The sequence below is a fragment of the Zea mays genome, chromosome 8 (genome assembly GCF_902167145.1).
Source record: "Zea mays cultivar B73 chromosome 8, Zm-B73-REFERENCE-NAM-5.0, whole genome shotgun sequence".
In the NCBI taxonomy this organism is placed as follows: Eukaryota; Viridiplantae; Streptophyta; class Magnoliopsida; order Poales; family Poaceae; genus Zea; species Zea mays.
This window is the reverse complement of record NC_050103.1, coordinates 30,694,968-30,704,797: the sequence shown is the minus strand read 5'-3', so window position 1 is coordinate 30,704,797 and position 9,830 is coordinate 30,694,968.

Here is a 9,830-nt window from a genome sequence, read left to right as displayed (position 1 = left end):
ACCGCGTAGGATAGGGCCCCTCTGTTCCTCTTCCACTAACACCTTGCCTGCCAGCGCAACAAAAGAAGGCGTCAGCCGAGCACGTCGGCTAGCACCGCGGCTGCCTACGTCAAGGGCCAGCTCATCATCCATGCTTGCCTCCCACTTGAGGTCCTCCACCACCTCCCTCTGCTCCTAATCCACACCTAAAACCTCCGACTCGACTGCCCGTGTGATTACAACAGGTGAGGCCAAGGGAACCGGCCCACGACGAGAGAAGACACATTTTCCCTTTTGGCCTCTCGCTTCAGATTTTGCTCTCCCTGGCCATCCTCCTCCGCCACTGCCTTGCTTAGCGGCTAAGGCACAGTAGGAACGGGCTTAATGCGTTGGCTAGCACCATGCCACCTGACGCCAGGTACCTACACATCCTCTTTGTTCGACTATTGCTTTGCATCCTTTTCCTTATCTTTGTCTTCCTTTCTCGATCTAGACCTCATACTACAGTCATAGGGTAAACCGAGAGGTGGTGGGAGGCGGCACCAATCATACTGTATGGGGATTGCGGGATGCAGAGGAGCGACGATGCGCCGAAGGCACGACAATGGATTTGGCCTGCTGCGCTGATCTCCTGCTGCAAATTGGGGTTAGGGTGGATGGGGAGCCCTGAACGGCACGAGGAGGTGCAGGAGACGTTGATCCCCGAGCTCGGCTAGGGAGGTCGGGTGCCGGAGCAGCTAGACGGCGTGGCATGGATGCGGAAAGTCAGGTAGGTAGAGGCGAAGGAGGTGGAGGTGGAGGTGGAGGGTAGGGGTTGTTGCGTGTGTCCTCTACAGCCGGTCGATATAGACTAGATTGGGCTTAACCTAACTAATCGTCTCTTTAATGGGCTCTTGATTGGGAGGTCCCACGCTAACCTCGGTTGGAGCCCTCAGGCACACGACACTATATATAAAGAATTAAGGGGTCGCAGAAAAGCCAACGCTAGTACCTCGCCCTAAAACCCTAATCCCGACAAAGGCCCCCATCGTCTAAGCGTCGGAGTGTCTGAAAGCCTGACAACCCACAACGGCTCAGATCCCGATGCCTGCTGGTCCTCTGCAGGGCCACGAAATGACGACAATAACAACGACAACTCTCCAACAACAACGAAGGTGTGTTTTCCTATTCCTTTCAGTAGCACAGATCTACTCGTCATCGAGGCTTTCCAGCTTACGAATTGGTATTCTAGGGGCTTAGGAATCGATTCTAGGCACCATAGAATCTAACAGGGGCGATCGGGGGTTGCAGATGTAGAGCTCTCGCCAGCCGGAGGGGTTTGTACGTGGGGGCGCCCGGATCCATCGTGACTCCGCTGATAACCATGTCGGGCGGGTGAGCGATGGATGTCGATGAGGAGAGTCGACGTGGTTAGCAGAGGGCACATTGATGGGTGGGGCATTGCGAGCCACACATCACGCGCGAGATGGACGAGGGTGGGCGGCACGACCTCGCCCGTGGATGCACCCCGTTTGCCCTTTAATAGGTAGTAGGGATATATCATTTGTATTATTTGTTTGAAAGAGGAATGTGTGTACTTATAGTTATAGATGGCCAAACGGGCGGCCCGGCCCGGCACGGCCCTGACACAGCCAAGCCCGGCACGATTAGGGCACGACCCGTTTGGCCTGTTTAATAGTCGTGCCATGCCGGCACGGCACTAGTGCCTAAGACCAGGCCCAAGCATGACACTAAGCCTTCTTAGCCGTGTCGTGCCGGTATGGTGGGCCCGACCAGCCCGTAGTGCCAGGGCTGGCCCGAGCACTACGCCACAGAAACTCATACATTCATAAATACAGTTAAAGCATACTAAAATAGCTAATATTAAGCTGTTTAGTGCAATGGCTGTCTCATTAAAAACCTATCTAGGTAAAAACTCACCCTTGTGAGAAAACCCTAGATAGGAAAAAAAGAGTACAACCCACAACTTATTTAGTGTTCTTAAATATCACAGACAATGTTTAGAGATTAGTTACAGGCACATCAACTGAAATAAGATGAAACTAGCTAAATAAGATCAGTCTTCGACATGTGGTTGTGGATCAGTAGGTGTCTGAGATTGAGATGCTTGAGAGGACCCTGCAGTGTCCATTGGAACTTGTTCATCATCAAGATATAGATCAGAGAATGAGTCTTCAAGTTCTTTGTTCTCAACAGTGTGTTGGGTCCTTGCATTCCCTTCCTCCCAGTCCTTTATGCAGGTCAGCATCTTGACCATCTTCGAGGTCAGTCGACGACGACACTCCTCGATAATCCTTCCAGTGACACTAAAAGCACCTTCTGATGAAATTGTAGAGACAGGCACAGTTAGTACATCCTTAGCCAACATAGAAAGAGATGGGTATGTCAGCTTGTGATCATGCCACCACGTCAACAGATTAAAGTCATCATCATACTTCTGGACAGTATCACTATCCAAATATGCTGATAACTCAGAACCAGCCCCAAGAGATGCACAATTGCTTGTTGCTTGCAGCAAAGCACTAGCTGAAGTGTGTTAGATAGAGAAGCAGATGGAGTGGGGTTGGAAGAAGAACCTGTTCCACCAACTGGGGTTCAAAACAAATCATCATCATCATCACCATATATCATACCCCAGTTAGTCCTTTTCTTACCAGTCCTTGTTGTTTGTGAGGGTCTAATTGAGGTCACTACACCAAACTTAGCTTCATACTTGTTAAACACCTTAGTTAATTGTGCTCTTACACAAGTTAAATAACCATAGTAATCATAGTGTGTGACACGAGCTAAAATAGATAGAACTCTATTGAAGCCCCTCAATTTAGCTCTAGGATCAAGAATGAATGCAAATGAATAGAGAAGTGGAATATCCCTCTAGTACTTAAGGAACTTAGTTTTCATAGGAAAAATAACAGTTCCAAGCAATCTATCATGTTCATATGAATTTAGATGTTTAGCAATCTGAATTATATGATGCATCATCAATGAAGATGTTGGATAGTAGACACCAGATAGAACACATGTTGAGTCATAAAATAGTTCAAGGAATACCAGGATTTTTTCAGCAACATACCAGTGATCATCAGACAAAAGCAAAGGCTCACCTACAACTCTAGGGTAGTGAGTTTGAATGAACACATCAAATGTGTTCCTGTAAGGCAGTAGATGCTTAAGCATAAGGTAAGTGGAGTTCCACCTTACCTCCATATCCAACCCAAACTTACGAGAATGTGTATTCATAGCAATGCAATATGATTTGTATAAAGCAATACGTTGATTAGAAGAGTTCAAAAATGATATAGCAGTTCTAAATGATTCTAGATAAGGTTGAATCCTTTATAAACTAGACTTAACAATCAAATTCAGAATATGACATGCACACCTTTGATGCAAACAAACATCCCTAACATAACCATTAAGTACAGGAGTAAGTCTAACCATGTCAGGGACCATAATTAGGGGTACCCTCAAGACTCCTAAATCTTAGCTGGTAACCCCATCAACACAAAGCTGCAAAGGCCTGATGGGTGCGATTAAGTCAAAGGTCGGTCCATTCGAGGGACGTGATCATGCCTCGCCCGAGCCCAACCTCGGGCAAGGGCAGCCGACCCCGGAGGATCTACGTCTCGCCCGAGGACCCCCTCCAGCAACGGGCACACCTTCGGCTCGCCCGAGGCCCAGTCTTCGCCAAGAAGCAACCTTGGCCAAGTCGCCACGCCAACCGACCGAATCGCAGGGGCATTTAATGCAAAGGTGGCCTGACACCTTTATCCTGACGCGCGCCCTCCAGTCGACAGAGCCGAAGTGACCGTAGTCACTTCGCCGCTCCACTGACCGGTCTGACAAGAGGACAGCGCCGCCTGCGCCGCTCCGACTGTTGTGCCACTCGACAGAGTGAGGCTGACAGCAGCCAAGTCCGGCTTCAGGCGTCATAGGAAACTCCGCTTCGCCCGACCCCAGGGCTCAGACTCGGGCTCAGCCCCGGAAGACGATGAACTCCGCTTCGCCCGACCCCAGGGCTCGGACTCGGGCTCAGCCCCGGAAGACGACGAACTCCGCTTCGCCCGACCCCAGGGCTCGGACTCGGGCTCAGCCCCGGAAAACGACGAACTCCGCTCCGCCCGACCCTAGGGCTCGGACTCAGCCTTGGCCTCAGCCGACGGTCTTCGCCTCGCCCGACCCAAGGGCTCGGACTCGACCTCGGCCTTGGAAGACAGACTCGACCTCGACCTTGGAGGAGCCTCCACCTCGCCCAACCAAGGGCTCGGACCGACCACGTCACAGGAGGCGCCATTATTACCCTACCCCAAGCTGACTCAGGCTACGGGGAACAAGACCGGCGTCCCATCTGGCTCGCTCCGCTAAACAAGTAATGATGGCGCCCCGCACACTCTATGACGACGGTGGCTCTCAGCCCCCTTACGGAAGCAAGAAGACGTCAGCAAGGACTCGACAGCCCCGACAGCTGTCCTTCCGCTAGGCTCCAGCGCTCCTCCGACGACCACGACATCACACGAACCGGGTGCCAAAACCTCTCCGGCTGCCACGATGGCATGTACTTAGGGCACTAGCTCTCCTCCGCTAGACACGTTAGCACACTACTACACCCCCCATTGTACACCTGGATCCTTTCCTTACGCCTATAAAAGGAAGGTCCAGGGCCCTCTTACAGAGGGTTGGCCGCGCGGAGAAGGACGGGACGGCGCTCGCGCAGGGCCGCTTGCTCCCTCCCGCGTGGACGCTTGTAACCCCCTACTGCAAGCGCACCCGACCTAGGCGCGGGACAAACACGAAGGCCGCGTGTTTCACCTCTCACACCTGTCTCCCTCCGGCTCCTCTTCCCCCCTTCGCGCTCTATCTCGCGCCGACCCATCTGGGTTGGGGCACGCGGCGACAATTTACTCGTCGGTCCATGGACCCCCCGGGTTCGAAACGCCGACAGTTGGCGCGCCAGGTAGGGGCCTACTGCGTGTTGACGAACAGCTTCCCGTCAAGCTCCAGATGGGCAGTCTCCAGCAACCTTTCCAGCCCGGGACGGTGCTCCGTTTCGGGAGTCTTGAGTTCATGTCCCTCGACGGCAGCTACGACATGACACTCCTTCCCCCGCCGCGCGACAGCGACAATGGCGGCCGACAACCCGCCCGCCGGCGGCGGAATCGACGACGTCTTCCCCACGTGGTGGAAGCATAACATTCGGGCTTGTCCCGTCCCCTCCCCTGCCGACGGAGGAGGAGGCGGGGCAACCAAGGCCAAGCAGGAGGCGACACCTCGTCGGCTGTCGAGCGAGTCGACGACGCCGGCGCCCCAACGGGGGGCACGTTGGGCATCGACCTCGCGTTTGAGGCGAAGACGAGCGCCGTCTCCCCGCAACACGCCAACCCCAAGCAAACGGACGACGCCAGCACGCTCGCAAATGACTTGCTGGGTGTCACCCTCGTACCTGAGACGGCGGTGCAGTCTACCCCTGACGTGACTTCGTCACTGCCCGTTGACCAAGAGGTACCGACTGATTCCCATCTCGCGCCTTTTGGATTCAGCCTCAACCCACCAAGCGACTTCGCTTTGGTGGACACTCTCATAGAGGCGAGTCCAAACCCTCTGGGGTATCGTATGCGGTCACCTTGGGACCGGCTAACGACCGTCTCGATCTACGGCCCCCGGGGTCCGAGGAAGATGACGAGCCCGACTTTAGTTGGGATTTCTCCGGACTTGGTAACCCCAGTGCCATGCGGGACTTTATGACCGCGTGCGACTACTGCATTTCCGACTGTTCCGACGGTAGCCGCATCCTCGGCGACGAGGACTGCGGCTCAAGTCGTGAATGTTTCCACGTCGATCTAGGGGGCCCCGACGAAGGCAACCATCTTGGTACGCCGGAGAACGGTGACCTCCCTAGGCCTGCACCTCACGTTGACATCCTTCGGGAGCTAGCTGTGGTCCCCATCCCAGCGGGGGGTCATGACCCACAGCTCGAGCAAATCCGCGAGATGCAGGCCAGGCTCGACGAGGGAGCAGGAACACTTGAGCCGTTCCGCCGGGACAATGGGCAGGACTGGGCGGGACAACCTCTGGCCGGAGAAGTACGTCATCTACCCCAGGGCATCCAGCACCACGTCGCCAACGATGTCAGGGTAAGGCCGCCACCGGTTTCCAGTGGGGTCGGCTAGAACCTGGCTGCAGCGGCAATACTTCTCCGCGCGATGCCGGAGCCATCAACCACCGAGGGGCGGCGTATCCAGCGAGAGCTCAAGAATCTCCTGGAGGACGCCGCGGTCCGACGGGCCGAAAGCTCCACCTCCCGAAGGCAGGGGTACCCCTCGAAACATCGCGCCGCGACTTCCCGATTCATGCGGGAAGCCTCGGTCCACACCGGGCGCACGCGCAACGCAGCGCCTGCGGCCCCGGGTCGCCTTGGCGATGAGCACCATCACCGCAACCGTCGGGCCCACCTCGACGAGAGGGTGCGCCGAGGCTACCACCCCAGGCGTGGGGGACGCTACGACAATGGGGAGAATCGGAGTCCCTCGCCCGAGCCACCCGGTCCGCAGGCTTTCAGCCACGCCATACGACGGGCGCCATTCCCGACCCGGTTCCGAGCCTCGACTACTATCACAAAGTACTCGGGGGAGACGAGACGGGAACTGTGGCTCGCAGACTACCGGCTGGCCTGCCAGCTGGGTGGAACGGACGATGACAACCTCATCATCCGCAACCTCCCCCTGTTCCTTTCCGACACCGCTCGCGCCTGGCTGGAGCACCTGCCTCCGGGGCAGATCTCCAACTGGGACGACCTGGTCCAAGCCTTCGCCGGCAGTTTCCAGGACACGTACGTGCGCCCTGGAAACTCCTGGGATCTCCGAAGTTGCCGCCAGCAGCCGGGAGAGTCTCTCCGGGACTACATCCGGCGATTCTCGAAGCAGCGCACCGAGCTGCCCAACATCACCGATTCAGATGTCATCGGCGCGTTCCTCGCCGGCATCACCTACCGCGACCTGGTGAGCAAGCTGGGTCGCAAGACCCCCACCAGGGCGAGCGAGCTGATGGACATCGCCACCAAGTTCGCCTCTGGCCAGGAGGCGGTTGAGGCCATCTTCCGGAAGGACAAGCAGCCCCAGGGCCGCCCACCGGAAGATGTCCCCGAGGCGTCAACTCAGCGCGGCGCCAAGAAGAAAGGCAAGAAGAAGTCGCAAGCGAAACACGAAGCCGCCAACACGGACCTTGTCGCCGCCGCCGAGTACAAGAACCCTCGGAAACCTCCCAGAGGTGCCAACCTCTTCGACAAGATGCTCAAGGAGCCATGCCCCTATCATCAGGGGCCTGTCAAGCACACCCTTGAGGAGTGCGCCATGCTCCGGCGCCACTTTCACAAGGTCGGGCCACCCGCGGAGGGTGGCAGGGCTCGCGACGACAATAAGAAGGAAGATCACCAGGCAGGAGAGTTCCCCGAGGTCCATGACTGCTTCATGATCTACGGTGGGCAAATGGCGAATGCCTCGGCTCGGCACCGCAAGCAGGAGCGTCGGGAGGTCTGTTCGGTAAAGGTGGCGGCACCAGTCTACCTAGACTGGTCCGACAAGCCCATCACCTTCGACCAAGACGACCACCCCGACCGCGTGCCGAGCCCGGGGAAATACCCGCTCGTTGTCGACCCCGTCATCGGCAATGTCAGGCTCACCAAGGTCCTCATGCATGGACGGAGGCAGCAACCTCAACATCATCTACGCCGAGACCCTCGGGCTCCTGCAGATCAATCTGACCTTGGTCCGAGCAGGCGCTGCGCCTTTCCACGGGATCATCCCCGGGAAGCGCGTCCAGCCCCTCGGACGACTCGATCTACCCGTCTGCTTTGGGACACCCTCCAACTTCCGAAGGGAGACCCTCACGTTCAAGGTGGTCGGGTTCCGAGGAACCTACCACGCAGTACTGGGGAGGCCCTGCTACGCCAAGTTCATGGCCGTCCCCAACTACACATACCTCAAGCTCAAGATGCCGGGCCCCAATGGGGTCATCACCGTCGGCCCCACGTACCGACACGCGTACGAATGTGATGTGGAGTGCGTGGAGTACGCCGAGGCCCTCGCCGAATCCGAGGCCCTCATCGCCGACCTGAAGAGCCTCTCTAAGGAGGCACCAGACGCGAAGCGCCACGCCGGCAACTTCGAGCCAGCGGAGACGGTTAAATCCGTCCCTCTCGACCCCAGCAACGACGCCTCCAAGCAGATCCGGATCGGCTCCAAACTCGATCCCAAATAGGAAGCAGTGCTCGTCGACTTTCTCCACGCAAACGCCGACATTTTCGCGTGGAGTCCCTCGGACATGCCCGACATACCGAGGGATGTCGCCGAGCACTCGCTGGATATCCGAGCTGGAGCCCGACCCGTAAAGCAGCCTCTGCGCCGATTCGACGAAGAAAAGCGTAGAGCCGTTGGCGAGGAGATCCACAAGCTAATGGCGGCAGGGTTCATCAAAGAGGTATTCCATCCCGAATGGCTCGCCAACCCTGTGCTTGTGAGAAAGAAAGGAGGGAAATGGCGGATGTGTGTAGACTACACTGGTCTGAACAAAGCATGTCCGAAAGCTCCCTACCCTCTGCCTCGCATCGATCAAATCGTGGATTCCACCGCTGGGTGCGAAACCCTGTCTTTCCTCGATGCCTACTCGGGGTATCACCAGATCAGGATGAAAGAGTCCGACCAGCTCGCGACTTCTTTCATCACACCCTTCGACATGTACTGCTATGTTACCATGCCGTTTGGTTTGAGGAATGCGGGTGCAACGTACCAACGGTGCATGAACCATGTGTTCGGCGAACACATTGGTCGAACGGTCGAGGCCTATGTCGATGACATCATAGTCAAGACAAGGAAAGCCTCTGACCTCCTTTCCGACCTTGAAGCGACATTCCGATGTCTCAAGGCGAAAGGCGTGAAGCTCAATCCCGAGAAATGTGTCTTCGGGGTTCCTCGAGGCATGCTCTTGGGGTTCATCGTCTCCGAGCGGGGCATCGAGGCCAACCCGGAGAAGATCGCGGCCATCACCAGCATGGGGCCCATCAAGGACTTGAAAGGCATACAAAGAGTCACGGGATGCCTTGCGGCTCTGAGCCATTTCATCTCGCGCCTCGGCAAAAGAGGCCTGCCTCTGTACCACCTCTTAAGGAAGACCGAGTGCTTCACTTGGACCCCTGAGGCCGAGGAAGCCCTCGGGAACCTGAAGGCGCTCCTCACGAACACGCCCATCTTGGTGCCCCCCGTTGCCGGAGAAGCCCTCTTGATCTACGTCGCCGCGACCACTCATGTGGTTAGCACCGCGATTGTGGTTGAGAGACGAGAAAAGGGGTATGCATCGCCCGTCCAGAGGCCAGTCTACTTCATCAGTGAAGTACTGTCCGAGACCAAGATCCGCTACCCACAAATTCAGAAGCTGCTGTACGTGGTGATCCTAACGCGGCGGAAGTTGCGACACTACTTCGAGTCTCATCCGGTAACTGTGGTGTCATCCTTCCCCCTGGGGGAGATCATCCAGTGCCGAGAGGCCTCGGGTAGAATTGCAAAGTGGGCGGTGGAAATCATGGGCGAGATGATCTCGTTCGCCCCTTGGAAGGCCATCAAGTCCCAGGTCTTGGCGGACTTTGTGGCTGAATGGGTCGACACCCAGCTCCCAACAGCTCCGATCCAACCGGAACTCTGGACCATGTTTTTCGACGAGTCGCTGATGAAGACAGGGGCAGGCGCATGCCTGCTCTTCATCTCGCCCCTCGAGAAGCACCTGCGCTACGTGCTACACCTCCACTTCCCGGCGTCCAACAATGTGGCTGAGTATGAGGCCCTGGTCAACGGGTTGCGCATCGC